General features: G+C 32.3%; 1 protein-coding gene across 1 annotated transcript in view; it reads left to right on the plus strand.

The window, feature by feature from the left end:
• LOC133190091 (myosin-2 essential light chain-like) overlaps window positions 1–14324 on the plus strand; it is a 267620-nt gene that overhangs the window by 223532 nt on the left and 29764 nt on the right. The window lies entirely within an intron of this gene.

Raw genomic sequence — 14324 nt, forward strand, 5'->3', positions numbered from 1 at the left:
ATACTCAGAAAAAAGTGGGGGGCCTGCCCCCCCCCCCCCCCCGCATTCTACGTACCTGGTAACTGATAAAATATAATGGATTCATTTAAAAAACTCCTTCTCGAGAACCACCAGACTAGAAAAGACAAAACTTACTTTATTGTATACGGTAGATTAAAAATGTGGAAATGAATGGCCCCAGGGCTAGGATAGAGTAGGATGGGGCCGCTATAGGGGTTTTAAGTTGTACGTATGAGGCTATAAAGGAAAATGTCTAATGAAAAATTGTCAATACTAGCAGTGCCATGCGCGGATTTAGAGGGGGTCGGGGTGTCCGACCCCTCCCCCCCCCCCTTAGAATTTGCAGGGTTATTTAAAGTATATACTGAAACAAATAAAAAATGACTTTGGACCTCCCCCCCTTAGAAAACGTGGACCCCACCATTACCGGGCACCCCACGAAATAGGTGTTTTTCACGTTTGGAAATTGGATTTTACGCTGTTAAATCGGTGCCCCGGAGTAGGGTGGGGCCACATAGGGAATCAAATATTCACACTGGAATATATAGGAAAAATCTTGTAATCTTTTTTTCCTCGAGAACACCAGGGCCATGATTAGTCATATTTACATGCAAGCATCCCTAGTTAGTGTATATTGACGTTTGTTCAAATCATAGTCCCACAAATTTGAATCTGCACCGTACTTATATTTGCGTACTGAGTGTTAATATGACTAATCTTGGTCCTGTTATTATTGAGAAGATTTTTAAAGATTTTTACTCTATATCAAACTCTAATCGTTTTATTTATTGTCCATGAACTTGGCAGAAAAAAAAGTTTTGAGGCATTAAATCAAAGATAGCCAGTTGAATCAGTAATGACAACTACACCTGTATACATGTACATTTGTATTTTAAACGGGGGGGGGGGGGTATTTAAAAAAAGGTATCTCTTTTCTATTATAAAATCAACAAAGTTGACATGATATGTCAGTCGGATTAAAGCGATCTTAAAAGCCTGTGCACTAACTACAATTAAGGGTCAATGATTCTGATACTTTGACATGCAAATTTATTTGTACTACCCTATAAGGGTGATTATCTACAAAAGCCCATTGAGCTCATTTTCGTAGGTTAAAAAAATTAATTCTTCGCGTTATAACGCGAAACTTTCTCGAATAAACGCGAAACTTTAATTCGCGTTATAACGCATAACTGTTACGTAAACCTAGATATTTGCAGAAGTCTCCATTTTCTCTTGTTTTTATGCTCTATTTTATTCAAAACAATAAAAAACGAAAGGCTATTTTGAACTTGGACCATCACAAGCTACAATTTTAAGTTTTCTCGACATTGAATGTGTCTAAAGTTCCACTTTCTAAATCTTTTTACCGTCTCAACGCTGTTCAAACAATTCAAAGTCTATGGAGTTTTTCCAAAGTGGAACTCTATAATTATGAATTTCGGGGAAAAGATCACCCCTTTCCGTTTTCATTTTCAGCACTCTCTATAGAATTGGAAATAAAATGAAGATTTCAGAAAATTGACAAATACAACATCGTATTTTGAGGTTGCGCCATAGCATTGCTTACGAAAACATTGACGATCAATTCAAAGTGTACATGCAAACTCTTTGCTGATTACCTAAACAGTTTTAATTTAAGGCGCTAGTCAAGGAACTTTTTAATAACCCCTCGTATATATAAATTATAGAGGAAAATCAAGAAAAGTAGACCCCTCTTCTCGAAAAATTTGTAATTAGCAGTATCCAATCATAACTATTCTTTAAAAACCATCATATGGCACGTTAAGCTCTTGTACATTGTTCCCTCACTTTTAAGCCAGGTTTCTACAGTGTATAATCATTAGTCCAAAATGATGGATTGATTACATGTAATTTACTAGTGCTACAGTTGTAGTGAACTCTTATGATAAAAAGACAACTTTGAAAAAAGTGACAAGTGGATATCTTCCTGAAAAAAAAATCACTCTAAAGAATTTCTGGGATTCAAGAAGTAAAAAACAAGAAAATCTTTAAAGGAATATTCATTTTATTAATTAGTAGGGCTTTGAAATAAAATGCAAAATTCTGATGACTAATCTATCCTATTCTCGCAAAATAAAATGCAAAATTCTGATGACTAATCTATCCTATTCTCGCAAAATAAAATGCAAATTTCTGATGACTAATCTATCCTATTCTCGCAAAATAAAATGCAAATTTCTGATGACTAATCTATCCTATTCTCGCAAAATAAAATGCAAATTTCTGATGACTAATCTATCCTATTCTCGCAAAATAAAATGCAAATTTCTGATGACTAATCTATCCTATTCTCGCATAATTTTTCTTTTACATCTTCTGAGGAAATGTAATTCATAAATTCGTTGAAGTCCAAGTCTGCATTTATGTTTCTTATCTGACGAGGGGTGATCAAAAAGGTCGCGAACTATCTCTATAATTACATAGCCACAATTCAGATCAGAATGAAATTTGACACACATATAGTCATATGTTGATTGTTTTATTATAAATAGCAGATGTTAAGGAGGGATTCTTCTCTTATTCTACTCATATTTCTTGTATTTAAAAATTAATGAAATTTTCATAGATTCAAGAAGACAATATCACTAAGTGGTGATATCAATTAGATTAAATTTGACCGTTTTATTTTAGGAACAAGGTGAGGTCAAGGTCATTATCTTTTTCCTTGACATTTAGAGTAAAAAATTACTGTAGCTAATCATGTGATGCCTGATTCTATTTAAAAAGATAAAATGTTTTTTTTCTTTTTGCACAAAAAGATGTTACCATATCGTGTCTATCAGATGATTCTACCAAATTAATTGACATAATTTAACTTTAAAAAGATATTGGCTAATCCGGATTTCCTCTGTTTTTCTTATTTTTTTTGGATATACATGTATTAGTAAATCCATATTCATCTTCTTCTGTGGCATCAGCTAACCTGACACCTAAGCTTTTCATATTTCGATGCGATGAAATGTACATAAAATTATATTCTTAAACAATAAATAAATATTACGTTCAACACACATGTTTATACTTATTTTGTATATGAGGTGATTCGTTAAGCAATATCCCATTGAATGTTTGTAACTCAACCATTCTAACTTGACCTTCATAGACGACTTAGTATATCTGCTTTTGTCTCGAAAACTAAAGATAAAATAGACAAACCGTTTTTCCTAGTTACTGTTTCAAAAAATAACAATTTGTCAGAAAGAACATGACTCTTATTATTGCCTGTTACCACACGACTGAAGTAGAAACATTTTCTCTTTAAAATCAGAAAGATGTGTGTGTTTGTTTAATCCTTTTCATTCACTATCCCGACATCAACGTAACTTTCAAAAAATGTCAGGATATCCGGGATATCGAGATATCAGAGATGAGACTCGACGTCCAAGATTTCAACATGAAACGTGACTAATTTATTAGCAAAAAAAAAATCTTTTTAAAGCATATTTTATGGTTATCAAAGTTTTGCCTGAACCTCCTTTTTTCCGCTCGAAACATCAACAGTGTTATTTTTTCATCTTTATCAAAATTTAGATTTCTTGATTGTCTTTGTTGTCTTACGACTGGTGTGTGGCTGATGATTTTGAACGTTTTCTTAACATTTGAATATGAAACCATAACCACTTGTTACTTATTCCTCTGTCAGTGATTTATTCTCAAAAGATGTCGCCATATCAACATTTATCAGAAGTTTGTAATTTCTTTACAGCCTTATCTATTGTTTAATTTGTTGTTTCTTCTGTTTCACAGATATTTTTAATCCTAATATCACCGTCGATGTAATTGTTATTTTCTTCAACATTGATCATAATGCTTTTGGAAAAAGTCCATATTTGCTGTATTTATTTCCGAAACATATTGCAATTCAATTTCAAGTCAGCTTTTATCGGAACAATTTAAGAGAATTGATACAAAAGTAATTTTTATCAGATACTATTTTTTTTATTATGTATTTATTTGATCACTTCAAAATGGGGGGGGGGGGGTATCATAATTTATTTTTTGCAAAAATTTCCGTGGCATTCCCTTCTTCCGTTTTTCCCCTTAGCATATTCTCTTGCTGTTAATTAAGCAAAGAATTATCTATATAGGGGCCGTTCCCCCTCTCTCTCATTCTTGAATGTAGTAGGAGGTTCGAATCTCCCATGATACCAGTATCCATATCCCCCCAACAAAAAATAGTTGCCATGGGTTTTCTTTTTTAGATTGTACTTTTACCGATTGCTTTTTTATTCGGAGATTTTTTTTGCTTTTCAATGATCTCTGCCCCCCCCCCCCTTCAAACACACATTTGGATATCGATCAGTGCTTCACCCTGAGTTGGTCTAACTGCGCAAATGGATATGATTATCTATGGATGAAATACATTTTACATGAAGGTATTTTTTTAGAATAAAGAAGTGTGTATGTGCATTGATCTCTCTCTCTCTCTGTGAAAAAAATATACGTGTATGTAGAATACCATTTAACATTAAGACTTAGTCTACGGAATATGAGTCAAATTCAAACATTTGCAAATTGCTCAGAAAACAAATATACAGAACCGTCAATAGGGGCGAAACGTCCCGTTACCCATCAGATATACATATCGCTATAAATCGTAGTAATTAACAATGAGTTTAATGTCGCGTTTAGCTTTACGATTTAATGTTTTTTTTTTTTTTTGTTGTAACATCTGAAAATCCAATTTTATTTCTTGTTCACAAAACGCAGTCGACAAAAATTACTTCCGTGTTTACAATACCGCGACTTTGACGTCGTTTTCTGCGCATTGTGACGTCAAAAGATAAGGGCCCTTTTCTCATGACGGCAGCCAGTTATTTTTATATACTTCTTATATTTAAATATTTCTTATTTTTACATATGGTAAAGTCATATAAATATACAAAATGATACAAAAACAAAAAGCATTGACCGTTTAGTAAGAGAGAAAAAACACTTTTTACTGATTTTTTGCTCAAATATGTTTTAAGGTTGGAGGCTTTCAAAAGCTAACAAGATTGTAGTTTGTTTAGAAAATCATTTTTATTTGCTATGTTTTAAAACTTTAGGGCATTATTTATAATTTTAGTTACATATCAAAATTTCTTCAAGTCTTTGATTGTTTAAAAAATTAACCACATGTAATGTTCTGCAAGTGATTTTGATAGGCAAAAAAGGAGATATTTTCATACGCCGCAGTTGCGCCAAAAATATAGTCCTTATGGATTTCAAACTCAGTTTACCACTTCTATTTAAAATTGTACAATTATGATGAGTAAAGGAAAATATGATCTTTTAAATATATTACAGCTAAGTTTATAAGACATACAAGCAATTATACTTGGAATATTTCATCTAGGCAGAAACCAGACAAGAATCCCTCCTGGTTCACTCAGCTCGAGCAACGAACGGCTGTAAAGTTTAACGTATATCTTGGAAATTCCTTTGTAGTAGCATATAATATTTTGTACAAGGTTTATAAAGACAAAAGACTTACCAGAGGTTCAATCAATAATTGGATTGATTGATTGTTTTAGTGAAGGAAGGGAGATGGTTAAAAATGGTGTTTGTTTTGTTGCCAAGTGAAAGCCATAGGCACTCCCCAGCTTAATTGTTAAAAATATATATCTACTATATACTATAAACATAACATTGTTATGTTTATAGTATATAGTAGATATATATTTTTAACAACTAAGAGGCAGTCCACCGAAAAACCAGGCAGTATTGTATTAATAGGCCGCACATCGAATGTGAGGAATATTTGATATTTTATTAAAAACAATATCAATGTAGCCCAAAAGAAATAATGTAATTGAAGATTTGTTTGATAATTGCTTATTTAGTAAAATATCCTTGTGTTTTGTGTTTTTGAATGCCCCTATATTAACCATTGAATGTAGGTCAGAAACAAAGAACTGTAATTTCTAATACATTTTTAACAGGACTATAATTCACACTTAACTAAATCTAGAAATATTTCAACTTTTTGTTTAAAAAATAAAATCGGTGGGAAAAACACTTTTGATAGTAGTTTTCAGGCAAAATATAAGGACGTTTTTATGAAATTTTGCGATGCAAGAGTTATCTCTCGTGGCATCGGTAAATCTGCTCAACACCTTTTTATCGGAATCCTAGTGAAATATTTAGAATCGATACACTAAAGAAAATAATTAAACAAAAAACTAAATAATTTATTTTCAAAATATAATTCATTTTCGCCTCCAGACGTAATATTTAGATTAAGGTATGTCACTCGTGAAATTTGTTATATCAAGGATTTTTTGAGAAGTATATTTTGGATAAGTACTCATATAGTATGACTCAAAATCGCAGAGAAAATGGGGGGTCAGTGTGCATCTAATTGAACTACGGTACAATTAAGTTGACCTTTTTGCACTTAAATTGTAACTCTTTGGTTAATCACTTTAACCGTTATCATATTTTATAAGATGTAACCATGACAATAAACATAATCTTATTTTACGTAAAATAGTTTGAGTAATATCTATCATTGAACAAATCATGCAAATTAATGCGCGTAAATTTTTGTGTGACCTTTTTGCACTAAAAAAATCTCATATTTGGCGTATTACAAATCTAAATAGGCAATAGAATATTTTCTTGTATCAAACTTTTTACGACTTAAGTGCTGATCGGTCAAAAGTATCGAGTAGTTTAAAATAATGAAAGAAAAAGTTGGGGTCAGTGATGTAAATTTTGAAATATTGGTCAAAATATGCGATTTTCAGGCAAAAAACTGTGTAAATTTTATCTCGACTTCCTTAATATATCTTCATTTCTTGGCAATGTTTGTTGAGCGAAGGTGTAAAAATTGTTATAAAAATATAAATTGAGACCTATATTTAATATTCCAGGCATATCATAACGGAAAATATTCTCTGAGTAAAAGTATGTGAGGCTAAAGTTCCAAGATATTAAATTTAATAAATGTGTAGATTTGCAGAATTTTCTGCTAAATATCCTTCCGCCACAAGAAATAGTCCCTTATAAATCTTGCTTCTTTGTGAATTTTTGAGCAGTTTTTTAATTGAATGTTGAACATTTTACATTGTTTAATTTAAATATGTTATAAAGATTGAATTGTAATAAATAGTTTTTAAGTAAGAGGTTCTGACTGAAATTTTCTAAAAGGCTGACGAGTGACATACCTTAAAATTGGCTCTATTATTTAGGTTGAATCCACGTTTCCATTGATGTATCAGTGACGTCATATACCTGACTAATATTGCGTCACAATGAAATAGTTACAAGTTTCCGGAGAAGTTTGTAAATTCTTTGCGTAAAAGTGTAAAGAAAAAGATTTAAAAAAAAAATATTTCTCTTTTTCTGTTTAATTACTCTTCAGAGTGCATTATTCTAAATGTTAAATAATATTTTAATATCAAAATGTATTTTATACACGGGCGGCGTCTCAGCTAGATGACGTTTTGATAAGTAATTTTATACATGTCTGAGAACTATTTTTTTTAACTGATTTACTAGGATATGCGTAAAAATAATTAATGAAGTGTTTATCATGAACATTTCTTATACAATTGGGAATCAATGATGAATGTTTTAGATTTACGCAACACTTAATTCAACGAAGTTGAGATGTTTACTTCATGATATTTGTAAAAACTTAAATATATTTATCTATGCAGTCAAATCAAAATAAAAAATCCGAAGTACGATTAAAAATGAAAAAAACCCCCTGAAAAATAAGTTATAAAAATATATTTATTGAGTTAAACTACTGCTGAACTCCCCACTATAATTTGGCACTAAAACGGAAGATGGTTTAGTGAAACATTTCGTTTTTTTTTTTTTTTTTTTATTTTACTTATTTATTTTTTTTAATTTGGCGATTGAAACAATCACACACTCACATTTAATATGGAGTTTAAACATGTGACTATGTTGGCCAATTCTAAAATGTTTTCACATTCATGAAACCAATTTTTAAAAATAATGATGTCATGACACCCCCCCCCCCCCTGCTTTTTGCTTGCGATTTATCGGCTCTTGAATAATGATACTATATATGAAAGAACTTATTTTCTTATTTATATAAAATCAAATTTTGTAAAAGAGGAAAAGGCTTTACAGATGACAGGTAAGAAAAAACTTGGATAAAGTCGAGACTGTACACATAAAAATATTTCCTGTATTTAGGCAAGTTTAATTTCGCCACTGATAGAATTTACTCTTTAATTCCTGAGGAAATAAAAAAGAAAATTTACTTGGAAATAAGATAAATAATAAAGCTAGAAAGCTGTCTGCTCTCATTTCTTGCATAATGCATGTACAAATACTTTTATTTAAATACCGAGTATCTATTAATTAAGAATTCAATCAGATGTTTTACATCAGAGACCTATGGTTTTTATATGTCTCTGGTAAAAGACATTAGTAATTTAAATAATATATAAATTTGAATCTATGGTTACACTCATTTAAAAACAGTTAACTGACTGAAAAGAAATAAAAGACAAGCATATTTTTCTGATAAATTAAAATGAAGAGCCAAATTTAGGAAATGTTTCTAAATTTACAGTAAAAACCGATCCCGATCCGATCGAAAATAATGCAAAATTAACAAATTTATCAAACTAAAGGCACCTGCCACCTATATAACATGTTAAAAAAATAAATCAAGTAAGTTTTTTACTCATATTACAACAAAAGAGCCAAACTTAACATTACAATTATAGTATTTTTTTCTTTATATAATTCCGGTCGGGATCGGTTTCATTTGGGAAAATTATTAAAAAAAAAAAAAAAAAAAAAAAAAAAAAAAAAAAAAAAAAAAAGGTAAATTTATGGAATTCCATATACGACAGCCAACTGCTTACTGCCAACTGCTCACTGCTTACTGCCAACTGCTCACTGCTTACTGCCAACTGCCACACATATTTGAATAAATTTTCATATTTATATTGATATTTATGTGAATTTTCATAAAACCAGGCGCGGATCTAGGATTTTTTTTACAGGAGGGGTCCACCCCAGTAAAAAAAATCCAACACAGAAATTTCTTGACCAAAAAAAAAAAAACCAAAAAAAAAAAACCAAACAAACAAACAAACAAAAACGTAAAATCCTTTCATAAACGTAAAAAACCTATTTCGGGGTGGGGGGTGGGAGGGGGATTGACATCTTATGCTTCATATCTATGACTTTTCATATCAACTTAACATGGATCCACGTTTTCTAGGAGGGGGGGGGGGGGTCCAAGGTCACCGTGGCTTTTAGTTGGTTTAATATATACATTAAATAGCTCTACAAATTCCAGGGGGTGGTCCGGACACCCACCCATCCCCTCCCACCGACCCCCCCCCCCCCCCTATAGATCCGTGTATGTAAAACATAACTTATTTGGGAAAACAAAGAGATATAGATCTTTAATTTGAGAAAATATTTCACTATAGAAATTAACGGAAAATGGAAATTTATTTTCAAACATCTTCCCCGCGAAACAACAGATCCCTTTTTTCCGTTTTTATTCATTCCAAAGGTTTTGTTGTCTCACGGGGAGGGGGGGGGGGCACGTGTTTGAAGATTAAAAACAGGAAAATAGTCATTTTATTACCAATTTTAAATGAGATAACAAATAAAAAATGTACTTTATCACTTTATCAATCTCACATGTTAAATCTTACAAAAGTTAAAACATACGGTGAGATTTAAGAGTCATTTATCCATTTTCATTTTCATGAAGGCGGGAATCGAGAGTTGGAGTGCGTAGTTCTTACAATAATAACAAAATTTGGCGGATTTAGGAATTTTTAAACTGTAAAGGCGAGGAAGGAGTAAATCGGAAGAAGGGTGTTTCCTCTTAAAAACAAAACATTTAATTTCTGCATTTCGTTGCAGGCAAATAATTTGATAGCTTTTTTTGACGCGGGTAAGGGGGGGGGGGGGGTCACATACGACAAAACAACAAACTTTTAAAAGAGTCTTGAGTAACATTTGTTGGTATATGTATTTATAATAGAAATATTACTGAAAGTTATAATAACAAATAACTTTTGCCTAGATTAAAACATCGAGTAATAACTTTTGGATTTTCTTTTTACCCTAGGAAAAGTACCTATGTGTGGGAATTTTTATATGTGTCTTATGTAAATCGTTTTAATGGCTAATGTTCGACCTGTTAGATCTGTAAAAAACATTCGTGGTGGTGGTGGTTGGGGGGGGGGGGGGGGCGTAAACACTAAATTTCCAACATATACTATATACAGTAGTTCTCCCTTACGGAAGCGTATTAGTGCCACGTAATGTTTTTTTTTAAAGTTGGCTTTGCCAACTTTAAAATTGGAAATTCCAACTTTAAAGTTGAAAATTCCAACTTTAAAGTTGGCTTTTCCAACTTTAAAGTTGGTAATTCCAACTTTAATCTTGGCTTTCCCAACTTTAAAGTTGGTAATTCCAACTTTAAAGTTGGAATTACCAACTTTAAAAAAAAACATTACGTGGCACTAATACGCTTCCGTAAGGGAGAACTACTGTATATAGTATATGTTGGAAATTTAGTGGTTACGCCCCCCCCTCCCTACAACCACCACCACCACGAATGTTTTTTACAGATCTAACAGATCGAACATTAGCCATTAAAACGATTTACATAAGACACATATAAAAATTCCCATAATAGGTACTTTTTCTAGGGTAAAAAGAAAATCCGAAAGATATTACTCGATATTTTAAACTAGGCAAAAGTTATTTGTTCTTATAACTTTCAGTAATATTTCTATTATAAATACATATACCAACAAATGTTACTCAAGACCCTTTTAAAAGTTTGTTCTTTTGTCGTATATGACCCCCCTCCCCCTTACCCGCGTCAAAAAAAAAGCTATCAAATTATTTGCCTGCAACGAAATGCAGAAATTAAATGTTTTGTTTTTTAAGAGGAAACATCCCTTCTTCCGATTTACTCCTTCCTCGCCTTTACAGTTTAAAAATTCCTAAATCCGCCAAATTTTGTTATTATTGTAAGAACTATGCACACCAACTCTCGATTCCCGCCTACATTTTCCATCCATTTAATTCAATATAAATGGCAATTTGGACATAAAAACTTGTTTGAATGCAAAGAAAAGTTCATTAGTATTAAGAACTAATTTTAAAAACCAGTGACAAAAAGTTAATTGCTCTTATTTACAACTCCTTTCATAAGGGGGTAGAAAATTTTATTAATTGAAATCAGGCTGAAAACGTCACCATTTTCAAATACTCATGAAAATGATAATGGATAAATGACTCTTGAATCTCACCGTATGTTTTAACTTATGTAAAATTTAACATATGAGATTGATAAAGTGATAAAGTACATTTTTTATTTGTGATCTCATTTAAAATTGGTAATAAAATGACTATTTTCCTGTTTTTAATCTTTAAACACGTGCCCCCCCCCCCCCCCCGTGAGACAACAAATAAAAACTGAAAAAAAAGGATCTGTTGTTTCGCGGGGGAAGATGTTTTGAAAATAAATTTCCTTTTTCCGTTAATTTCTATAGTGAAATATTTTTTTCAAATTAAAGATTTATGTCTCTTTGTTTTCCCAAATAAGTTATGTTTTACATACATAGATCTAGAGGAGGGGGGGGGGTCGTTGGGAAGGGGGGGGGGTTCCAGACCACCCCCTGGAATTTGTAGAGTTATTTAATGTATAGACCTATACTACACCAACTAAAAGTGACCTTGGAAACCCACCCACCCCTAGAAAACGCGGATCCGTGTTAAGTTGATATGTCAATCCCCCTCTCCCCCCCCCCCCCCCCGCCCCCGCCGAAATAGGTTTTTCACGTTTAGGAGAGGAGTTTACGGGGTTTTTTTTTGGTTTTTTTTGTTTTTTGTGTTTTTTTTTTGGTCAAGAAATTTCTGGGTTGGATTTTTTTTTTACTGGGGTGGGCCCCTCCTGTAAAAAAAAATCCTGGATCCGCGCCTGGTTTTATGAAAATTCACATAAATATCAATATAAATATGAAAATTTATTCAAATATGTGTGGCAGTTGGCAGTAAGCAGTGAGCAGTTGGCAGTAAGCAGTTGGCTGTCGTATATGGAATTCCATATAAATTTGACTCCTTTTATTTCTTTCAATATACCTGTTCCCACTGATTTTATTGAGTGATTCAAAAGTTTGTACTTTGTATTCATAATAACATAAGAAAAAAAATCTGTCCTTGTAATGTATTGGGTTTTATAACGTAATGAAAATTGGATACTGAATTCAAAAAGTTACTTGCTTAACTCAAATTTGGACCATATAATTTTTTCTAAAGAAGTATAAATTGGAGTCTTATTCATTAATAAAATAAAAGATAAGAGTCTATGCTATAAATAATATTCATCGACACATCCAGCTTTTGAGTATCTGCTACATATAAAACAAAATAAAAACGTAGTATTTTTTTTTACCCTTATGTTGACCTTTTTGCACTTAAAATTAAGCATTTACCAAAAATAGGACTAGAGGAGCACTAAAAATGTCATGGATTTTAATTATTTTTTGCATGTAGACTTATTAAAGCAAGTGTTTACACATGACAACATTAAAAAAGACCCGAGATGATGCGATTGTAAGCAGCGAGTGTAGATACCCCCCCCCCCCCTTGATTTTGAAACAGTAAGAGCTTATAGTTTGAAACGTTATGTATACACGTTGCTCACAAAATGTTAGCGTATGACGGCCGCTATAGGCCTACATATCTCGAGATGCTGCAGCCGCTGCTCATAATTGAAAAACCACATTCCCAAATATTTCTATCGTATATTTATAGGTTTATTCTCTACGAAAGCCTATTAGGATCAAACTACGGTAAAAAAAAAATTAAAAGGCGTTATAACGCCTTTTCAAAAGGCGTTATAACGCGAAAAAAGGCGTAATAACGCCTTTTGAAAAGGCGTTATAACGCGGAAAAAGGCGTAATAACGCAAATAAAGGCGTAATTACGCCTTTCCAAAAGGCGTTATAACGCGAAAAAAGGCGTTATTACGCCTTTCCTAAAGGCGTTATTACGCCTTTCCAAAAGGCGTTATTACGCCTTTTTTCGCGTTATTACGCCTTTTGAAAAGGCGTTATAACGCCTTTTAAATTTTTTTTTACCGTAGTTTGATCCTAATAGGCTTTCGTAATTCTCGTCCCATGCTGCATGTTATATTTTCGCGGTATCACAATAGCAAACTGCTTTAACTTATGTTAAAAGAGGAATAACTCTGTCTCGTTTCGCCCAAGCAAATGTGGGGGGGGGGGGGGGGGGGGGTAAATGGAACAAAAACAAAAGCTTGTACATTGAATAAATGTGATATTCATAAAGGAGTCAGAGGTTTGGATAATCTAATGTGTATTTCTGTAAAGATATCATACTGGGTCAGAGTTGCAATCCTTTTAACATTTCGTGTAGGTACAATTGATACCTTTGGCAGATCTAAAAAATACTTCAATTTCTCATTTATTTGACAGATCTAACTCTGAAAATTGGTAATTATAATTAATTCCATGGGACCATATTGTGTGTAATTAATTTCACCTGAATATAATATTGATATACGAGTACAACAAGTATTAAAAATCCCAAGTAGGTAAATCTGCTTGATTATTACGGCTTTAATAAAATGGGGGGGGGGGGGGTCACTAATAAGCAGTGTTAGTACGCTGATTGTACTTGGTTAAAATAATTTTATGAAAGAAAGCGTGAATTATTGACATGGCTTTCCTTACTTGATTCAAGTTCAAGTTCAATTTATTCTCCCAAACCAAAATATTGGTACGTGGGGTACATTAATAACATGTATATATATTTCATACAAATTGGTGAGAGGTACATACACTTATACAATACAAAAAGATGACAGAAAATAAGTACAAATATTAACAAAGAAAATAGAGAGGAGGGAATATATATATATATATATATATATATATATATATATCAAGGAGGACAGGCAGCATCATAAATTTTTCAGATAAACAAACATAGTTTTTTTTTCAGGATTTTTCATTAGCATAGGCACCTGAAGTTTAGAACCCCCCACCCACCTTTATTTTTAAAAAGTAAAAGCTTTTAATTTCTAAAAATTATGAGATTTCCCAGTCAATTACATCCATATTCCGTTCTATGCCAATATCTAAACGTAAGAAAAAGGACAATCTGTTTGCATAGAACGACATATGGATATGATTGATGGGGAAATCTCATAATTTTGAGAAATCATAAGCTTTTACTATTTTTTTTTAATAAAAGGGGGGGGGGGGGTATTCACACTTCAGGTGCCTGTGTTGAATAATACTCAGAATATGGTTGGTATTTAT

This window comes from Saccostrea echinata, unplaced genomic scaffold (genome assembly GCF_033153115.1).
Source record: "Saccostrea echinata isolate AGI-Se365-2 ecotype Australia unplaced genomic scaffold, CSIRO_AGI_Sech_v1 ptg000020l, whole genome shotgun sequence".
Taxonomy (NCBI): Eukaryota; Metazoa; Mollusca; class Bivalvia; order Ostreida; family Ostreidae; genus Saccostrea; species Saccostrea echinata.